Below are 22,284 nucleotides of genomic sequence, written 5' to 3' on the forward strand. Positions count from 1 at the left end.
GTACTGGCCCCACCTACTAAGGTAGTGGTACGCATTAAATGTGGGGCGTTCACCTGTCCTAGTTTACTTAAACTGAGTGGGTTCCTGGGACTTGGGACCTTCCATGCTTAAACGGAGACAGTTAGGGACAAACTGGGACGATGTGGGCACCTTAATTAGATGAGCTGATGCTGTCGTATCAACGCACACTTTACCTCGCATGCATAAGCGTAGAGTCAGCAGTCGTGATCTGATTAATGTTTTACACACTTCTCTAGTACTTTAAAGCCACCCTTCATGCATGTAAAGGGCTTTTAAGGCAGAAACGAGCAGGCACACTTGAAGGTCAGAAGAAAGCAGTGTGGATGGAGCACATACAGCAAGAAGTTGCTTTTGTCAATCTCAGTAGTAAGAAGGCAATAAAAAGCCAGAAAACAATGTACAGTGATGGAGATCCAGTCTGGCCGCATTACTTGCACCACAGCACTGGAGAATTTGAGATGGGAAGAGGTCAAAATCATTACCACAGAGCAGCCAGTACAAATCAGTCCCACTAATAGAGTCCCACTAATGACACCATTTATGAGGAAACAGACTCCAAGTGCAGTGCTCAGCACACAGAAAGACCGTCCTAATCTGCACTGGCTGCAGCTCTGTTCAACTCTAATGAACACAGTCATGGAAGAGGGGTGCAAAGACAAGGTCAGTCCTGGAGGACAAAGGTGCTGACTTCTGACACTTGGCCTTTACTGATCTGTAAAATGTTATTGGTATGTCTTTACCTTGGTACTACTAGTGGAGCCAGGACATTTCTAAAGAGTGATGGGACTGTTACTTGTTTGTTTCATATCTTGTGGGTCAAAAATTTCAGGGCTGAAGTCCAAAGCCAACAAACAAAAATGCTTACCTTTTGCTCATGGCTTTTGTTTCGTATCTTTTGTATTTCCTTTTATGAGTTTATCTGTCACATTAGATAATAATTAAGTAAATTTGAAAAAAAAAGTTATGACATTGAAATTCCAGCAGAGAGCTAATTTCTCATGAGTTGAAAAGCGTATGAATGAGGAGGGCTTTTTGAAACAGCAACCTGGAAGCAATGCAAGATGCCTTCACTCCCAGATGTCTTTGCCTCTTGTATGTCTACTCTTTTCCATTGACCGTGGGATTGCAAAACCCAAAGCCTTCACTGACCAGGCAGGTAACAGACATGAGCAATGCAGGCCTGGCCCAGGACAACCAAGAGTGCAGATGGGACCATGAAGGGCCCATTACACCCTTGTGAGTGTTAGAGCCAGGAGAGGGAGGCTGTCCTGTTGCGATGTAGCTCAGACTCCAGAATCGTCAGCCTGGTTCCCCCTCCAGTGGCCTCACAACTCTCTCAGAGTAAAGGCCAAAGTTCTTATGCCCATGAATGATCTCACCTCCCTTCCCTGCTGCCCAGACCTTCCTCCATTCTTTTTAGATCTCTGCTCCTGTTTCCTGTGCTCCAGCCAAGCTGGCCTCTGAGCTGAGCTTGGGAGATACCAGGTAGGTTTCAGCCTCAGGACCTTTGCACATGCTGTTCCCAGAGAACCATGTCACTGAATCCCTCACCTTCTTCAGATCTTCACTGAAGTGTGAGTTTCTCAGTGAGATTTTCCTTGGCCATTCTTTTAAAGATTGCATCTGTTCTCTCCTGCATTGTTGTTCTTCCTTGTTTTGGTTTTTCTTCTTAGCACTTGCCATCACCTGACATAGGACATACTTAATTATCTTATTTGCTGTCTCTCCCATTCAAAATTGCAAGCTCCATAAAGGCAGGGATTTTTGTCTGTTATTTTATATATATATAATTACCCATATATATGTTTTAATATATATTACATAATATAATATATATTTATATTACTATATGGTATATTATAAATATAATATGCATAATATATATTTTATACATATTTAATATATGTATTGAAACTCAGTGCCTAGAAGAACACTTGGCAATACAGCACTTGACAAATATATGTTGGATAATGCATGAATTAAATAAATAAAGATGAATCCTCAAACAACAACTACACCTCTGCTTAAAGGGAGGGAGTATAGCGAGGGTGTGGCAAATATAATATGTTGGTGGGTTCAGTGGATCCTGGGGGCAGCCAGTTTGCAAGGTTTCCATCACCACTTCATTGAGTCAATTTACTTTTTTTTGTTTTTTGTTTTGAGATGGAGTCTTGCTCTGTCGCCCAGGCTGGAGTGCAGTGGCACCATCTCGGCTCACTGCAACCTCCACATCCTGGGTTCAAACAATTTTCCTGCCTCAGCCTCCCGAGTAGAGGGCCTTACAGGTGCCCACCACCACACCCGGCTAATTTTTGTAGTTTTAGTAGAGACGGGGTTTTGCCATGTTGGCCAGGCTGGTCTTGAACTCCTGATCTCAGGTGATCCACCTGTCTCGGCCTCCCAAAGTGCTGGGATTCCAGATGTGCCTGGCCCAGTTTACTTTTTTATTAGCACACAGGACCTTTCTATACCTTGTCATGGATAGAAGTGGAAGAGAAGTAGAGACAGGAAATAAAGGCAAAAGTGAGGAAACAGAAAGAAGCTCAGGACACTTGTAGACTAAGTCAGGCCTGATGACATGGTGGCCCAAAGACTAGCTGGCATCAAGAACAACTTTGGTGGGCTCATATAGGATTCAAACAAAAATAAAAACATCCTAAAACTAAGGATACTTCAAATTAAAACAGAGATGTCTGGCTTCTCTAGAACAATCGGAGACCTGACAATAGAGACCCTGTGTTTCTGCAGGACAAGGATTGGCCCACCCTGAGAGACACTTGTTCCATTTCTTTTCCATTCCCTGTGAAGCTCAAGGCCCCAAAGCTCATCCGTAGGGTTAACACATGCAGGTAAGAAGAAATAAGGGCCAGGGCAATCTGCAGTGGTCAGGGAGGGCTGCCTGGAGGAGGAGAAAGTGGAGGAAACAGCTGAGCCTGGAGGCATAAGGAATGCTCCCTTCAAAGCACCCTTTGGCTACAGGAATCCTGTCCTTCAACCAGTTACAAAGCTGGAATTTTGGTTCAGGAAACTGTAGGGAACTGAAATTTTCATTAATTAGAATTTACTTATCATTTACTTTAAAATTGCAACGGTATTGTAGGAAAATGTTAATTCATTTAAGCTATATATTGTGTATGATCTTTTCTTATTAATTTGCTTTTCTGTTTTCACTTATTCCAAGGACCTGATTGCAGAAAATATAATTATTCTTTGGCCTCATGAATCCGTGTTCAAACATTTGCCAATCGAGACCCAATGCTGCACCCTGCTGTCAATGCCCTCCAGCCAAAGCCGGAAGAAGACACCTGAAGTTGAACAGGCTGCGTTGATTTCTCTTAGCACAGCATGGGGAACTGAGGGGCTTTCTTATTCAAAGGGTGTTAGAAAGAGCTTAGTATAGGATTCAGAGACAAGCACTGGGTGATTTGGGAGGGTTCAAAGAAGCAGGGATTTAAAAAAAAATTGTGGATACATAGTAGGTGTATATGTTTATGAGGTACATGAGATGTTTTGATACAGGTATGCAATGTGAGATAATCACATCATGGAGAATGGGGTATCAGTCTCCCCAAGCATTTGTCCTTTGTGTTGCAAACAATTCAATTATACTATTCTAGTAATTTTTAAATGTGCAATTCAGTTATAATTGACTATAGTCACTCTGTTGTGCTATCAAATAGTAGTTCTTAGTCATTCTTTTTTTTTTTTAACCCATCAGAAGCAAGAATTTAAGCTTCAGTCACTCATATTACCTGGGGCAAGAAAATGTTTGGAATTTTGTATTCTGGCAAATGTTTTTGTCTTGCCTGTGTTCAGACAAGATTGTGGGATGATCTCACCGTTGTCTTAATCCATCATGGTCACAAAGAGGGCTTCTGTGATATCAATATTCTGTGAAAATATTCCTATTTTATAAGAGGACAGCAAGGCCTAGCCTATCTCAGAATCAGGGGCAACTTTTCTTCTTTCTCAACGGGTTATTATGAAACAAACAAAGGTCCTGTCTTACCTTCATTGAGCTTACAATCAGGAAACACAGAGAGGGATTAAGCAAAAAGTTGGTCACATAATTAGTTAATTCCTTAACCTTGTGGTAAGGCCAGTGAAGAGTAAATTCTACAAAAGTCTGTCCATTAAGCTCAGCAAACCTATTGTGGGAGATACGGGTGGTGTGGGATAATAAGCCCCAGAGAACACAGGCTTTTCAGAGGTTGAGAATTATCTATGTCCATGCATACTTTATTTCTATTTTTATATGGAAAAATAAAGCAAGCATACATAAATTTGTATTTTAATGCTTACTATTAAAACACCAATTGCACACTCAGGTAAAAGGACTGATTTTGAGATAAAGATGCATGTTCACATGGGAGCCCCCATATGGGTTTGAAGCCAGAGGTCAAATGCTACTTTAGCCACCCTCTTATGCTGCTAGTCTCATAATATCCCCTGAACACTCCAGTGGCAAGTGGATGTCAACTCAGAAACTTTCAGTGAAAGGGAAATATAAAAGAAATAAGTCATTGTTAACCCTAGCATCTCCATCTTCATCCAGGAACTGAAGGGCACAACAAGGACTGCTGCTTTAAAGATGCTTCTAGGGCTGACTCACAAATGAATCCAATGGAGTGTGGCTGGCCTCTTCCTTATCCCATGCAAGGGTGAATGAGAATAAATATCCATGTCATTATCACTTTCCATGGTGTACCTTCCTGTCATGCAGCTTGGCTTGCCAGTTTCAGGAGTGGCCTCAGAATCAATTAACAGTGAATTATTTATACTGGCAGCTGCTGCAAAGTGTTTCCAGCTGTTGTTTTACGAAAGACATCTTGTTCTTTTCAAATTGTGCCCTTGCCTTTTGTACGTGACCAAATCCATCAACAGAAATGAATGGGGTTTTCTTTTCCTTTTCTAGATATAAAGACACACTCCCATGCAGCGTCCCTCAGCTCACTCTTGGAAAGTTATGTCAGTCCTTGCTGTGTAGTTTTCACTGTCGTCTTGCTTGATGGGACTCTTAACAACCACTGTGTTTGATCTAATCTGATATGGTTACACATAAGGTAGGTTCTCCCCCCACCAAGTGCAGACACTTGAGAGTCATCTGTAGGTTACCATGCACCACTTCACAAGGGAGAAACTGCAGGATGGTGTCCCACAAGGACCTGCCCCCTTTCTTCCATCATCAAGCACTACTCAGAAACATAGCTCTCTTTCCCAGTAACCAGAGCAAAAGGACATCAGCAAGACAAAATCATAACAAGTTCCAAGGAAATTCACTGAAACCATATAGTCCTTCTATTGCTTTTCATATATACACAAATCCATTTTCTTTAGGAAGTCCTTTCACTCTCATGGAAGCAACCAGCCAATAGAGAAACTAATTTGGGAAAATATATTCAGTAAATATTAAACTGCTAACCAGATTCAGAGGGGAGGCTTTCATTTATTTATGAGACTTCTGGGAATTTATAAGGGGTTCTGATGTGAGGATGTCTTGAGGAGCCAGGAGAAGACCCAGAATTAAAGTCTGCATGGGATTAAATTTGCTGACAACTTCAGAGGAGAGATTGCAGGAATTTGGGATGGGGAATGCTGTCATGAACCCCAAGAGATAAAGTGAAGAGCAGAGTTGAGGAGAGGATTATTATTTTTCCTAAAGAAGAAAATGCTGATAACGACTCTAACCCATCAAGGACTGGTGATTTTGACATTATTACGAGATAGCACCATTGACGTGGAATTTGCAGTTCTCTCCATGGGCCGTTAGCAGGGGTAGTGACAGGGCTCTGCTGTGTGACTGTTCAGGTATCAGACCTAGGGGAATCTAGAGGCGGAACCTGGCAGTGAATAAGGGCTAGCAAGTTGGTGTGTAGGTACCAGGGAGCCTTCTACTTGGGGTTCTACAGAAAACTAACAAACAAAAAGGAAGATGCCTTGAGGACAGCTGAGTTCTTCTTTTAGTAAGTAGAGAGCTAGAATTCATGGAATTTGTGAATAAACAATACTGTACCCTGAATTTGTCACAACTGAGTTGAAAGGGAAAATCAGTGTCTGTGTGTATCTGTGTGTGCATAGTACAAACTCACCTGTCCCTTACTTTGCAGATGAAAGGTACAAAGGAAATAATGTAAAAATTTTTACTTTCAGTGGTTATTTCTGGGAGGTGGGATGACGGGCAATTCCTCTTTTCTTATTTACATATTTCTTAAATAAGGTACCAAGAAAACTGAGATTGTAAGGAGTTAAAGACGAACATTTTTTTCAGAGCATCAACAGAACATAACGTAAAGAATAGTGTCTTATATGCATTCAGGTCCTAGCTTTGCTCCTTGCCATTATAAACCTCAATTTTTTTTCTCATTTTTAAAGATATTATACTTAATATTATAAGTGTAATTTAAGATGTCATTTTGTATTTGATAGAGATGTTTTTGTCTGCAACTGACAGAAAACCTGATCACATTAGCTTAAACAAATAAAAGTATTTTTAAAAATATAACACACATTCCAGGAGTAGATAATTTGGACAATTGGTTTAGACGCTTGGTGCTATCTGGGCCAAGGGCTTTGATTTTTCTGGGCTGCTTTCTCATAGTCACAAGACGCCTGCAGTAGCTCTAGCCATCACAGCTTTGTTCAAAGGAGAAAATGAGGAGGAGACCGGGCACAGTGGCTCACGGTTGTATTCTAGCACTTTGGCAGGCTGAGGTGGGCAGATTGCCTGAGCTCAGGAGTTTCAGACCATCCTGGGCAACATAGTGAAACCTCGTCTCTACTAAAAATAACAATAAAAATAAAAAATTTTAAAATTAGCAGGGTACGGTGGAGCATGCCTGGAGTCCCAGCTACTGGGGAGGCTGAAGCAAGATAATTGCTTGAACCCGGGAAGAAGAGGTTACAGTGAGCTGAGATCATGCCATTGCACTGCGTGCAGCCTGGGCAGCAGAGCAAGACTGTCTCAAAAAAAAAAAAGTAAATAAAATAAATAAAAATAAAAATAAAATTTTTTTAAATGAGGAGGAAAGTAGAGGAGAAGATGGTGTATTTGAAAAGCAAATGTATTTTCCCCAAATCCGTGGCTGACTTCTGCTTCTCTCTCCCTGGCTAGAATGTGATAGTGGCATCTGGAAGGCAGCCAGGAAGAGCGTGGTTAGAGATTGAGCATCAGGGCATCCAACGAGCCTCCGATCATCAGAGCCCTGTGTCTGACACACAACGGGCAATTGATAATGTCGCTCTTATTCTTATCACATTTTTACAGGAACGACCTTTTTTCTTTTTCACAAAGTTTCCTGGAAGTGCCCTGCACATCCCTAAGGCATATTTGCTCCATCTATCCTGTCCCAGTCGTCAATACACAAGGATGAGTAGAGTCACTTGCAACCTGCTCACACAGCAGCTTTTATCAGCTGAAGCCATTTTTCCCAGTCTTGTCTGGCAATGCTGGACATTAGGGATCATCTACTTGGGTCCAAATGGTTATCAAGGGCTACCTGGAGAAACACATCCTAGAAAAGCTTCCCTAACCCCAGAGGACTGGCCGACCTATGAACAGCAGCTCTAACAGATGCCAGACGGATGCAAACTGCCTGGAGACTCACCTTTAGCCGCTCTGAAATGACACCGCCCTACAAAGGTTGAAATTGGGCACTTTCCATACAAAGGGCAGAGATCGCTGACAGTTTTGCTTTCTTATTATCTGCTTAATTTATACTTTTATTGATTCTTGCCCTCAGACAAACAAGAAGGTTTAAACATGCATGATTGGAAAACTCAAAGAATGCTGGTTTTGTTTGTTTGCCTTTTAGCCATACAACAGAAAAAAAAAAAAATCATGGGCTGAGAACATGGAAATCTAAGTTAAAATCCCAGATTTGGGACATATTTTACCCATATGATCTTTGTCAATAATAATAACAGTTGTGATAACAATAATAATTTATCTAAGGTCTACCATGTAGCAGACAACATGCTAAGACAGTTACGATCATTATCCCATTCAACAATTGCAACAACCTTATGAGGAATACTCTATTTTTTTTTTTCCAAGATGGAGTCTTGCTCTGTCACCCAGGCTGGAGTGTAATGGTGCCATCTTGGCTCACTGCAACCTCCGCCTCCCGGGTTCAAGCGATTCTCCTGCCTCAACCTCCCGAGTAGCTGGGATTATAGACACCCGCCATCACTCCTGGATAATTTTTGTATTTTTAGTAGAGACAGGGTTTCACCATGTTGGTCAGGCTGGTCTTGAACCCCAGACCTCGTGATCTGCCTGCCTCGACCTCCCAAAGTGCTGCAATTAGAGGTGTGAGCCACCCTGCCTGGCCGGAATACTCTGCTTTTATCTCCATTTACAAATGAGGAGACTGACACTCTGAGAAGGGAAACAGTCGGTCCATTTCCATGCATTGAGAAAGAGGTGGAGCAGTGCTTTTTAATTCACGTACGTTCTCCATTTCTCACCACCAGGCCATATTCTGACTGGCCTGTGCCCGTCTTGTAAGCATCTCCTGTACCAACTTCTAATTAAACCCATTAAAAATATTACATTTGCCACATTTCCCTAAGGGTCCAATAAAATTTCTTATTAATTCTTATTTAACATCGTGCAGCATTTAGCTCAATTCTAGCTCTATGTTCCAATTCTTTCAACCTCAGAGAAATGACTGCAAAACTCAAATACTTCCCGGTCTGTATTATCATCTGGGAGTTTAGCCAAATAATGTCTTTGGAGCTGAGGGAGATGTGAATCCAAAAACGTCTGTTGCTTTGTTTATTTCTACAGAAGACTGAGGTGACTGTTTAAGGAATGTGCCCACCACCAAGGAGGGAAGGGAAGGAGGATTTGAGAGAGAGAAGAGAACTAGAGACAGAGGAGAGAGAGGTGGGGAAAAAGGGAGAGAGAGGGAGAGAGAAAGAGGGAGAGAGGAAGAGAGAGAGAGAAGAGAGAGGAGGAAGAGGAAGAGGAGAAGAGGAGAGAAGGAATGGATCAAACGCCACAATGGAAAGTACACCGCCACCTGTGTATTTTCACAAATCTTTATCATTAGACACCCCGACTCACTGACATTAAGGAAGAAGAAAAACATCAGTGTCTGCAAAGCACATGCAGATAATGAGAAGCTAATGCATGGAGAAAACTTGCCATATGCCTCCCTTCCCTTCCTCCTCGCTGTCTGCTTCATGGGTTCTCTGATCACACTACTCCTGTCCCTGGGGACAGTCCATATTTATCCATCAGCAGCAAAGCCTTTAGAGGTGCTCTGTTTACTTTGAAAACTTCTTCTTAGGACATCCCTTGAGAGAGCCCACTCTTCCTCTGCCGATGACTTTCTACATTAGTATGTAGCAAAACTAGAGATACGGATTCGGGGGTTGTCAGCACAAATGCTATTTAAAGCCATGGGAACAGGTTAGATTACTTGGAGAGTGATACAGTGCCCCATATCCATATTTAGTAATTTCATCCATGCATTTTCTATTTTCCCCAGGAAGGAAACTTCTCCAGGGTAGCATATCCATCATGCAATCCTCCGTACCCTGCAGTGCTTGTCTGAGTCGGGGCCCTCATGGTAAGAAAGGATGTGGAATGGCACATCTGGGTCTGGAACACAGCAGGATGGGAAGTGGGCCAGCTGGCCCGTGGCCTCAGCCTAACCAGGGCAAAATATCAGATATGCCCCAATTGAGGGATAGCTATAAAATACTTGAGGAACACTCTTCAAAACTTCCAAAGTCTTCAAAACCAAAGTCTGAGAAACTCATAGATAAGAGGAATTGAAGAAGACAGGATGACTAAATTAATGTGGCCTCCTGGACCCCGAAAGAGAAGGACATTAAGCAAAAAGTAAGGAAGTCAGAATAAAGTCTGCACTTTAGTTAATAATAATGTATCAACACTAGTTCAGTAATTGGGCTGGGCACGGTGGCTCGCACCTGTAATCCCAGCACTTTGGGAAGCTGAGGCGGGAGGATTGCTTGAGGCCAGAAGCTCAAGACCAGCCTGGGCAACATACTGGGGCCCCATCTCTACAAAAAACAAACAAATAAAAATTAGCTAGGCATGATGGTGTGGGCCTGTGGTATCAACTATGCAGGGAGCTGAGGTGGGAGGATCTCTTGAGCCAGAAAGGTCAAGGCTGCAGTGAGCTCTGGTTGCGCCACTGCACTCCAGCCTGGGTCACAAAGTGAGATCCTGCCTTCAAAATAAATCAATACGTAAACACTATTTGTTCAGTAATTGTAACAAATGTACCTTGCTAATGTAAGATGTTAATAATAGGGGCAAACAAGTGCATGGGTACCTTCTAAATTTTTCTATAAATCTAAAACCGTTCTAAAAATAAAATATATTATTGGGGGAAACAAGAAAGCTAGGCCAACTGGGTCCTGCCTGGGGTTCTGTCCCATCTGGGCACTGAAATATTAGAAATATGATGTGAGGTAGTTCAGATTTTAAACATCTGTTGGGGAATGTAAATGACTTCTGTCCCCATCAAAGCAGACAGAGCCCTCCAGTGGACACTGAAAACATTCTTGAGCAGCACGGGGTCTCTGCTCATTTGTGTTTCTGTGACATTCACCTGCAGGCTGACTGGAGCCAATACACCCCACAGACACATGAATCAGGCCAGCTGGCCCTCGCCTGCAGCAAACGTCAACGTCTGGTGATCCAAACCCCAATTATGACATGTAGTTTAACAGGAAAGAGTTGTTCCTTTTACATCAAATTACCAACTTAGACAGCCTTTAAATTTTCCCCCATTCAATTCTTTACCAAATTCTACTAGTTGCAGCTTAAATATAGATGTAGATGGTCCACACCTCACCATGTCCATCAGCACCCATCTGGTCCACACCACCATCTACCCTCCTATCTGAACAATTGCAAGAGCCCCAATTGCCCCCAGATCCTCTCATGCCTCTGCCAGAGCAATCCTCCCACAGAATACATCAGACCTTGCCCCTCCACTTAAACATCATCAACAACATCCATTGCATCGGGAACAAAATTTGCAAATAAAGAATCCCAAGAGTGTGTGATGGACCCCAGCTCACACTCCACCTTCCATCTCCTGCCCCTTCCTCTTGCTCACTGTGCACAGTCTCAGGGTTACTCACTGGAGACAAAGCAACAGTCAGCTTTCAGGAAAGGGGACCTCCTTTCAGTCCAAAATCCTAGCTAAGCATACAGACTTGATTAGCATTGCTGATTGACTCTGAGAAGAAAGCAAAATTTGAGGGGAAAGCTTGTTTTCAGCCATTTCAGGAAGACACGTGTGGGTCACAGGTAGGATGGCGGTGACAGCTGCCAGCGCACGTGGCATAAGAGCCACCGAGCTGTGACGCTCCTGAGCCATTCATCAGCGCTGGCAGCAGGACGTTGATGTTGATGAAGCAGCAAGCATGGGGGGAGGAATGAAAGATGCTCCCGTGCCTCCGCCTTGGCGCCGTCTTCCCTCCAGACACCAGGGCAGGGGAGCATCTGCCTCCTCAGGTGACACGGACGCTGCTCCCTGGCTGAGAGATGAATTATAGACAGTTTGAAGACACTCGCTTTAGGGATGATGCTCTTCCTCACCCCCACCCACAATGCAAAATTAATATGAGGAGGGGTGAATGCAAATCTCTATTCACATGAAGCAGGAAAGAAGCTTTTAAAATAACATTCATCTGGGAAGAAAGCATTGCATCATGTGGAGTTGCTTAATAAACCTCAAGAAAAGCTCCCAAGAGCAGAGAGGAGCACTTGGCAGGGCCCCTGGTGACTCACAGAATATCCAGGAACAGCCTCCATCGGCTGCCCTTTCCCAAGCACTGGGGCTTACCAGCGTGGGGAGGGCCTGGAGGACGAGCGTGGGCTGCTTCTCCCTTCATACTTTTGACTCCCTCTGCCCTTTGCCAACACCAAGAGGCCTTTGTACCATGTGGTCTCTGCCTGGAACACTCTCCCCTCAGAAATCCAGGCTCACTCCTTCATATTCTTCTGTTCTTTCTAAATGCCAGCTTCTCAGAGTATCCAATGCTGATTTATTATTGTAATGCTGATGAACTACTATACTGATTTTCTTTTCCCTACAAATTTCTTTGAGATTTTCCAATAATACAATTAGATGGGTCATCCAGCGTTTGTAATATGGTCAGATAAAAATTAAAACCATAATAAAAAATAAACTTATTTATAGTAATAAGAAACCAAGCCCCCAATTTTTAATGGTTTTGAACTGCTTGACAGGTGAGATTCTTGTTTTAGGATTGGAGTTTTCAAAACTTCAAAGAGTCATTTGCAGGCCAATATAAATATTAGTATAAATAGTACTCAAGCAAAGTTTCCAAAAATCCCCTTAAAATAAGCAAGTGTTCTCCCTAAATTGTATACAGATCTTTTATTTTCACCACTTAAAAACAATGAAGCAGGCTGGGCCAGTGGATCATGCCTGTAATCTCAACACTTTGGGAGGCCAAGACAGGTGGATCGCTTGAGCTCAGGAGTTCAAGACCAGCCTGCACAACATGGTGAAACTCTATCTCTACAAAAAAGTACAAAAATTAGCCCGGCCTGGTGGCACACACCTGCAGTCCCAGCTACTCTTGGGAGGTGAGGTGGGAGGATCACTTGAACCAAGGAGGCAGAGGTTGCAGTGAGCCAAGATCACACCACTGCACTTCAGCCCAGGCAACAGAGCAAGACTCTGTCTCAAAAAAAAAAAAAAAAGCTTCTAACATTAGCTTATATAATACTGGGTATGTACTTACTGTATCAGGCACTCTATTAAGCATCTTGTATGTATTAGTCCATTTAGTTTTCATAATTTTAAGATAAAGCATAACTTCAGGCCAGGCATGGTGGCTCACTTTGGGAGGCCGAGGCAGGCGGATCACAAGGTCAGGAGATGAGACCATCCTGGCTAACAGTGAAATCCCTTCTCTACTAAAAATACGAAAAAAAAAAAAAATGAAAAAAAACTTAGCCGAGAGTGGTGGCGGGTGCCTGTAGTCCCAGCTACTCGGGAGGCTGAGGTAGGAGAATGGAGAGAACCTGGGAGGCGGAGCTTGCAGTGAGCCAAGATTGCTCCACTGCACTCCAGCCTGGGGGACAGAATGAGACTCTGTCTCAAAAAAAAAAAAAAAAGATAAAGTATAGCTTCATATAACATTAAAATCAAGCAAACAAGCAAATAAAACAAAACATTGGCACCTTCTCTTCCCTACACCTTGCTCTCCACCCATGACACATTATCTATTGATATTTTTCACAGCAAAACACCTCCAAAGAGCCACCTGTGACCCTCTTTGATGGCTTTGTCTCTTATTGCCATTTTGTTCATAAAGATCAGAGTCTTGCAATTTTTCCAAAGTCACCAAAATAATCAATGCCAGAGCTCAAAACTAAGCCTGTCTTCTAAGTAAGCAAGCAATACATTAAACTGCAGCTGTGAATATTAAACACACACACATACACACAGGAAAGCTAAAGTCCTCTTTGGTACCTATTTTAAGACATCAGGCTGTACACAATAAATATATACCACTTTTATTTGTTGATTAAAGAATGAATGAACTTTAAAAATAAAGTCCTTTTGACCTCACTTTTTCTTCATGATTACCCTGAGTTAATTTGTATTGTCATCAATGTGGCATATTACGTAGATATCGATACAGGTACAGATACACACATACATATATGCATATGTAGGTATGTGCACTTATGCATGCATGCACACATATATATGCGTGCTGAAAAATATCGTTTTGGTTTGTGATTTTTAAATATCATGCATTGTATGTATGTGTTGGTTACTTAACAATGCATGTCTTTGTCATTTAGCCTAACATTTAGCATAGACCTGCTGCATCCTTTGGGCTCTCTGAGAGTATTGCTACAGAACACCTATGCCGGAAGATTATTTCATTGGCAGGTATTTTATTGCTTCTAAAAGTTCCATTTATTACTGCAATGAACATCTTTTTACATAGGTGCCTTGGTGTGTGTGTCCTCAGCTAACATTTATCATGTGCCAGGGAAGATACATTTTATAACCATTATATAATTTTCAAACCGCCCTTTGAGGAGATGGATAATCTGGATTCATATCCAGTCCATCGCTCTAGAGTGGGGATGCTACCCCCCTGCTAGGATGTCCATATTCATGAGTGAGTAGTTCACCAGGCATCATGCTTCTCTTTCTCTAAGTTTTCCAAATTTTCTGTCAAATATGCATCAATTATTCTGGGTCTAAATAACACACACCCATAAACAAGCATAAATGAACTTAATGCAAATGTGTGTGTGTGCAAGAACCCCTAAGTCGACCATGCTTGGAACAATTAAATGACAGCAAATTCAGGAGACAGAAAATAGAAGAGCCCTATGGAGCCTAATTCTTAAAGATCATACACTCCACAATTGCTTCTCACCATTCTGAGGGGCTTGGGAAAATCCTAATCAGCTCATTTCACGGGCAAGAATGCCTGAAAAAAACCACCTCCATTGTTCTGAGACTTCTCTTTTTTTTTTCCTCTTTCCTAACTCTTCCCATTGCCCTGAGATTCCAGTGACATTTTTAATCACCCGTGAGATGGCCTCTCCATGCTGGCTTGCCTTTCTGCAAAATGCGGATCAAAACGATGGATAATTCAGATACATCGTTTGTTAATAAATGTATTAATAGATCTAAAGGCAGATTTCCTTTTTATTTGGGTTGATGTGTTGGCAGTTAAACACTATATCTCACCAAGAACAAAATAATTATTTTTGCTTTTGACACAACCAGGATACATATTTCAATTTATTCACTTATGCAATCACTTTTACCATCAGCCCACTCAGCCAGAAAAACTCATAAAACACAGTTTGATTTTTCTTTTTTCAAATGGTGCAGGCGGCCAAGCTTCATGTCCTTAGTTACCTTATTTTATACTCTTGCACTCCAGCATGAGATGCTGAGCAGAGCCCCTCTTCGCCGGCCAGGAACCCTGGACTCTCTACCCTCCCTAGCCCCTACCTGTGCCTGGCATATGAATGTGTTTCTACTTCATGCCTTTGTTCTTCTGATTCCAACTGAATCCTGTAATAGATCTGAAGTGTGTGCCCCATTTATTTGTCTGGGTACAATTATGAATTGATTTCCATTCCCAGAGTGAGGGTCCCTTCCCCTCTGGGTGCATATGTGAGTCTCACAATGCCCAGATCGTTTCACTCAATAAAGTGGTAAATTCACATCTGGCCTTGCAGTTGCCAGAAGAGACCATGAATTGGCTCAATTGGAAAGAAAATCTGGTGGACCCATTGGAAGACTGCCCTCTTCTCACCCCATGTTCAGCTGCAGAAATGTTAAGATTGTCTGGTGTCTCTTTCTGAAGATGGGCACAGAAAGCTCCACTTTTCAAGATCCACGAGATGTCATTTGAGCTAGGATAGGCATTTTGTCTTTGGGATCCATTAATCTGCTTGCGCTTCTCCCATTAGCTGAAGATTCCCTGAAGCTCCTGAATATCATCCCTTGAGGTCAGCGAGATACATTTTCAATTTCCACCTGCAAATTAGACTGGGGCATACTTTTCTGGAAATATCAGAAAGAAAAAGATGTAAAACTCTGGTCGTAATTTTTTTTTCACACCAGAGATGGGGAAGGAATACTGTTTTAAAGACAAAAGCTCAGTGAATTTTGTAAAACTTAGGAAGGATAATTAAAGCCACATTTTGGAGCCTCACTGGATAGGAGAGAGAGATCACACTGCAGTAAAGATGCCCTGGGGCTGTTGAGACCAACAGCAAACTTTATTCTTTGACATGTTGGAGTTGACTTCTGTTTCTCTCTTACCTCAACTCACTGTATCCCAAATCAATCAATAGATGAGTATTGCATACCTGATCCCTACTAGCATGTGCTAGATACTGCAGGGACCATAAGAAACATATCACACGCCAAACTTCCCTCTAGGAGCTCACAGTCTAACTAGGAGAATGATTGGTTAAAGTTTAGATTGTATTGAACTGTAAGTAATATACAACCTGAAAAAGTAGAGTAATGAACAAGTAAGAACACACATGAGACCTCAGGACTTAGACTGTTTAGAAATAGTATGATGATCCCTCATTCCCAACAGAAGCACATGCTTCTCCCAGTGTCCTGCTCTGCCAACTTACCCATACGGCTTTATCTCCTCATAGTCACAAAATGACTGCTTCACCTCCTGTATCATACACACACTCCAAAGTTAAAAAAGGGATGGACAAAGCAAAAAGACAGACCCAACTGAGATAATCATCTTACAGAGGCTTCCTAGAAGCTCTTCCCAGCAACTTCTGTTTATATCTCTAGGCTCAAAACGGTGACTCATGGCCTCCTCCAGCTGCAGATAGCCTAGTGGAAAATAGTGTTTTTCCTCAACATGAAAATAAAATCTAGGTTATTACGGAAGAAAGGTGAAACAGGTATGAGTATGTTAAGGGTGCTTGTCGTAGGCAAAAAAATAAAGATGGAAAGGTAATTGTTAATGGAAGGCAGTAGGTAGGAAGGTGTTTGTGAGGATTCAGGAAGGCGGCTCTCAAGAATCCTCAGAGGGGAACTTGATCCCACAGGAATCTTGGTCCTCATTAGGATCATGAGCCAGACGCTGATGGTAACAAATATAGACTTCTGTTTCCCGGGAGACTGCCTGCCGTGAGTGTCTTACCTGGAGTAGTGGGAAATAGGTGTGAATGGGTGGCCTTCAGAAACTGGTAGTTCAATCACCGGGTGCAGTTCCTGGAAGAATGCAAAGCAAGAGGAGGGCTTTTTTAAGTAGCCCTTGTGATCTGGTTCTGTCCTCTCTTACAAAGCATGAAGGCCTTGTTCTTTCACACTTGGTTTCCCTCTGGCACCCCCTACATCGGTCTCTGCAGACCCTTCATTTTAGACAAGCTGTTCTGAATCCATGCTACACATTAGAATAAAGTGTATACCCTAAAAAATACAAATGTGCAGGCTCCACCCCAGAGAAATTAAATCAGGATCTCTAGAGCGTGGGGAGAGGGAATATTTTTCAAATTACTAGATTTAATTTTAGAGCAGTTTTAGTTTTATAGAAAAATTGAGCTGAAAGTACAGAGAGTTCCCACATACCTCCTTTCCCCCAAATAAACAGCACTCCCCAGTGTCAACATCTTGGATCACTGCGGTACGATGGTTAAGTTGATGAGCTAATTCTAATATTGACACATTATTAACTAAACTCCATAGCTTTCATTAGGGTTCACTGTTTTGTGTTGTAATGTTCTACAGGTTTTGACAAACGCATTCACCAGTTCAAGAGTTTTCAGAAAGTCCCATATCCACCATTTCAGTATGAAACAGAATAATCTCATGTACCAAAAGCCCTCTGTGTTCTACCTATTCATCCCTCCCTCTCCCCTAATTCCTGGTAACCACTGGCCTTTTTTTTTATTTCCATAGTTTTGCCTTTCCTAGAATATGACATAGTTAGAATAATTAGGTATATAGTTATAGCTAAAATCGGTATATTTTGAAGGTCTCCAGGAAATTCTAATATGCAGAAGCATTGAAAACCACTAGGCTATAATATAGAATGATGTTCCAGTAATGTATCTGAAAGATTTTTTTTAACATACTCAAAGTGCAATCCCCCCATTTCACAGATAAAATGTATGTTCTGAAAGAGGAAGTGACTTGACCATGGCCATGTGTGAATATGAAGACTGTAAGTGTATCACATTGTTGTTCTGAGATAAACTGGTTAATGCAAATTAAAGTGTTTTCTCTCTTAGGGTTGTCTTTCTTCTAACATCCATGCATCGCACAGATATTTATTGAGAATCATTTCTCAGTCAAGCAGCATCCCTGGTGCAGTAGCTACAGCCGTATATCTGAAACCACTGTTGATCCCACAGGCCTCGGGTTCGTGGAGGTTATGGACAAGTGAACAGCTGCGTAAAGTAGAGCGGTGATATAATGGCCATCCCTGAATACTGCTCTAGGTCCTTTACCATTAACTCCTTTAATCCTCACAAGAGCCCCTTGATGTAGGTATCATTATAACCTCATTTTACAGATGAGGTTACAGAAACTGAGGCACATAAAAAGAAAGTGCTTTGTCTAGGGTTATATAAAATATAGATGGCAGAGCCAACATTTAAACACAGGAGGGACTGCCCCATGCATTAGACTGTTTACTGAGAATTTTTCCTGTGTTCTGCAGTATTTTACACTTTCACTACTGTGGCCATGGGGTTCTGAAAGTCTCCTTCTCTGTAAACAACCCTGTGACACATGATTCTGGAGGTGACTGTTGAAGCAGAACATATTCCATATGGCGTTTTGACGTGGAAGCTGACTGTGTTCACCTGGCAAGCGTACAAATGTCTCCAAAATCCCATTCCTTAGAACAAAAGGTTTGAACATCGTTGCATTCAATTGTCTCTACAGAATGAATAATACCAACTGCCATGGTTTCAGAGTCAGGTGCTTAAGAATTACTTCACTTGTGGGAGCTTATCTGCTGCTCTGTATTTACTGTGATTGAATAGTTTCACATTGATGAGGGAAATGGCTCTCTTAACTAGGTCATCTCTTATTGGCATTTACAAGTTTTAAATTTAAAATCCAACCATACGTCACTGCATTGCAAACAACACCTGGAATACCAGTTACTATTAGTAATAATATTACTAATATAATTAGTAATAACTAGTATACTGTTAGTATGCTGTTACTAAAAACATACATAAAAACGGTATGTTTCTTTTCATTGACTCTGATAAATAAGGTAATGTGGTTAAAAAAAAAACAAACAAACAATCTTAAGCATGAAACATTGGTATGCCAACCACCCATAAGAAGCCACTCAAGAGCTTAACAAATTAGAAGAATCCAAAGGTATCTATAAATGCCCTAGGGACGATACTACCAAAAGTAGGATATCACAAATGCCATGAACAGGAGCATTAAAGAAACTCTTGTGCATCACTTAACAGAGATGCCAGCTCACGATCTGCTACTCGTGAATTTCCTATCCATAATCTTTTAGTAGAAGATGCTACCAAAAAGGTTGGTAATGCAAGCACAACCCCAGAGTCGAGTCTCTTTGCCCCCTTTCGGGTTCCATGATGAATGCAGAGGCAATTACCATGGGAAGGGAAACGCAATGCATTGATTGGCGGAGCTTTGGACTCCTAACCAGAGCTATTGCCGGAAGCTCAGGGCCTCTGCTAACAGCAGAGTGTCAAAGTGGAGAACAGGTGTTGTCCCAGGAAATCGGTGTTCCATTACCTGGACAAGGGAGAGGGGGTGGATATGGGTCAAGAACAGCCAAGGATGTTCCTTGAGATGTGCATTTACTTGCCTGCTCCAGGGCACCATGCTAACTGTGCTAAAAACTTGGTAATGTCATTGTGGCTGGTCCTGTTATTTAAGATGTGGTCCTTCTTGGATGATGATGATGATGATAATGATGATGATTAAACAGCTATCACTTATTGAGTGCTTATTAAATTTCAGGCATGATACTAAATTGCATTTGTCACTCAACTTTAGACAATGACCCTGTAAAATACGCACTATTATTATTATTGTTAATATATCACATTTACAGAGGAGGGAAATAAGCATCTGTCTAAGTCACTGGGTGTGTTCTTTTTGTTGTTGTTGTTGTTGTTGAGACAGAGTTTTGCTCTTGTTGCCCAGGCTGGAGTGCAATGGTGTGATCTCGGCTCACTGCAACCTCTGCCTCCCGGGTTCAAGCAATTCTTCTGCCTCAGCCTCCTGAGTTGCTGGGACTACAGGCATGCAACACCACACCCGGTTAATTTTGTATTTTTAGTAGAGACGGGGTTCTCCATGTTGGCCAGGCTGGTCTTGAACTCCCGACCTCACGTGATCCACCTGCCTCAGCCTCCCAAAGTGTGGGGATTACAGGCACGAGCCACTGTGCCCAGCTACTGTGTGTGTTCTTAACCATGCTCCATCTCCCTCAGCCCCACAGTTCACATCTAGTTGCTAGTAGATCCTGACTCCCCATCCTACTTGACCATACTCTCACTCATGGCAGTCCACAATGATAAGTAAAAATAAAATAATACAATACAATACAATACAATACAATACAATACAATACAATACAATACAATACAATACAACTACCACAACCAAAAACAATAAAAGGCTAAATCTTAAGGGCTGAGTAAAAATTTGACTGCAAACAGGCAACCTGACTCAGTACATCTTTGTAAGAGGCTTTTGATAAAGGGGCTGAGATAAGGAGAAATGCAGTGGATCTTTTAAAGCCAAAAATATCGTTGAACTGCATCTCTCCTACGGTAGGAAAGCGACATTCCTGAGTCGGGTTTCTTGCATGGCGACCTCCTCATCTCAACTTCATGTAAGCCCTGGACTATTTGGAGACAATCTTCTATGTATGTAGGGTCCCCATGTCCAGATTTGGCATCTAGCTGCCTTGTGAAGAACCTGAGTTGGGCTTTTATCTCTCGGTCATTTTTTAAATTTTAACTTAATATTTAATTTAATTTTTTTTTTTTTGAGACGGCGTCTCACTCTATCACCCAGGCTGGAGTGCAGTGGCCCCCGAACTTGGCTCACCGCAACCTCTGCCTCCCAGGCTCAAGCGATTCTCCTGCCTCAGCCTCCCAAGTAGCTGCAATTACAGGTGCCTACCAGCAGGCCCCGCTACATTTTTTGTATTTTTAGTAGAGATGGGGTTTCACCATGTTGGCCAGGCTGGTCTTGAAGCCCTGACCTCAAGTGATCCCCCTGCCTCAGCCTCCCAAAGTGCTGGGATTACAAGCGTGAGCCGGTACGCCCAGCCTAATTTTATTTTTTAATTGACAAATAATAATTGTACATATTCATGGGGTACATGGTGGTGTTTCAATAGATATAATGGATAATGATCAGATCAGAGTAATTAGCATGTTCATCACCTAAAGTATTTATCGTTTCTTTGTGTTGGAAACATTTAATATACTCCTTCTAGCTATTGGAACTAATAATATGTTATTGTTAACTGCAGTCATCCTCCAGTGTCACAGAACACTAGAACTTGTTTATTCCTCTACCTAGCTGTAATTTGCTATCTTTTAACAAATCCCTCCCTTTCTTCAACCTCTCCCAGCCTCTAGTATCCTGTCTTCTATGTTTTACTTCTGTGAGATCAACATTTTCAGGCTTCTGCACATGAGTGAATAAAAAACACAAGTTTTTAATTTTCTGTGTTTGCACAGGTGCCTGAAGATGGGATGGCCAGGTCAGAATTTGTCAACAGACAATGAAAAATGTCCATGGACTGGTTGTGATTCTCTCTAGCTCAATATTTGGCTGATACACACAGAAATCAAGAAAGACTTAAAATAACTATCACCATTATTTTCTTTTCCTCCCTGGTGAGGAATTCTTCCGGACCCTTCTTTGCTCTTTTAAACTCTCCCAGTGGCTCAGGATCATATCATGGGTAAACACATGAGTTCCTGATTGAGTCTGGACAGACCCACTTCTCTTTGCTTGATAAATATATCAATCCATTGTTACAAAGCTCCACGGTACTAAGGAGATCCCTCTCTGGGTCTGGGCTTTCAGACACACCCTCGACCACACAGGGTGGGATTTCTTGTTGCTGTTGAAGTCAACATCGCAGCACTAGTGATAGAAACGGCACATTTAACCTCCTGACCCTAGGGGGAGGAGATGCCCAATTTATTAATATATTAGAGTATCCTGTGAGTGGGGCAGTCACACAGGGACCTAAGCCTCTGAATTCAAGCCCCAGGCAACCTGTCCCTGCTGTATGTCCCCTGGTTCCTCTCTCAACTTCACTCTTTGTGGTTGCATTTTCCAACAGGGCACCTGCACCAAATAAATATGCATATATTTAGCATCCGTATTTCAGGAAGTCTCATCCTCACCTGTTTTTGGAGAGAAATATGCTGGGGACACACATGGTACTTGTAGAGTGGGAAAAGGGGTGCTGCGCAGATGGGGGATGCTGTGCTCTGGGGTTTATGAGTCTCTGTGACAAACCGTACACATTATCACAGGGTGTATCTTCAAGAAGCCTCCCTGGGCAGGATGTTTAACCTTTCTAAATGTCGTTATTCTCATCTACAAATCGGAGATTAATATGAGTGGTCTCGTAGGTTGAGAGGAGAGGGAATTCCTTGGGGGAGGGCTGGAAGCCCTACTCCCAAAAGGAGCATGGTAATGAGTCCAACAAGAGGTAGGAGGTAAGAGGCAGAGGCCAGTAGACTTG

The 22,284-nt window shown here is 42.2% G+C and overlaps 1 long non-coding RNA gene across 1 annotated transcript in view; it reads right to left on the reverse strand.

The window, feature by feature from the left end:
* Positions 1-22,284, reverse strand: part of LOC129525649 (uncharacterized) — a 107,948-nt gene that overhangs the window by 23,036 nt on the left and 62,628 nt on the right. Inside the window, exon 2 of the long non-coding RNA XR_008670079.1 lies at positions 16,705-16,775. This is a non-coding gene — a long non-coding RNA (uncharacterized lncRNA). The remainder of the gene's footprint in view (positions 1-16,704; positions 16,776-22,284) is intronic.

Source organism: Gorilla gorilla, chromosome 10, assembly GCF_029281585.2.
Source record: "Gorilla gorilla gorilla isolate KB3781 chromosome 10, NHGRI_mGorGor1-v2.1_pri, whole genome shotgun sequence".
NCBI lineage: Eukaryota > Metazoa > Chordata > Mammalia > Primates > Hominidae > Gorilla > Gorilla gorilla.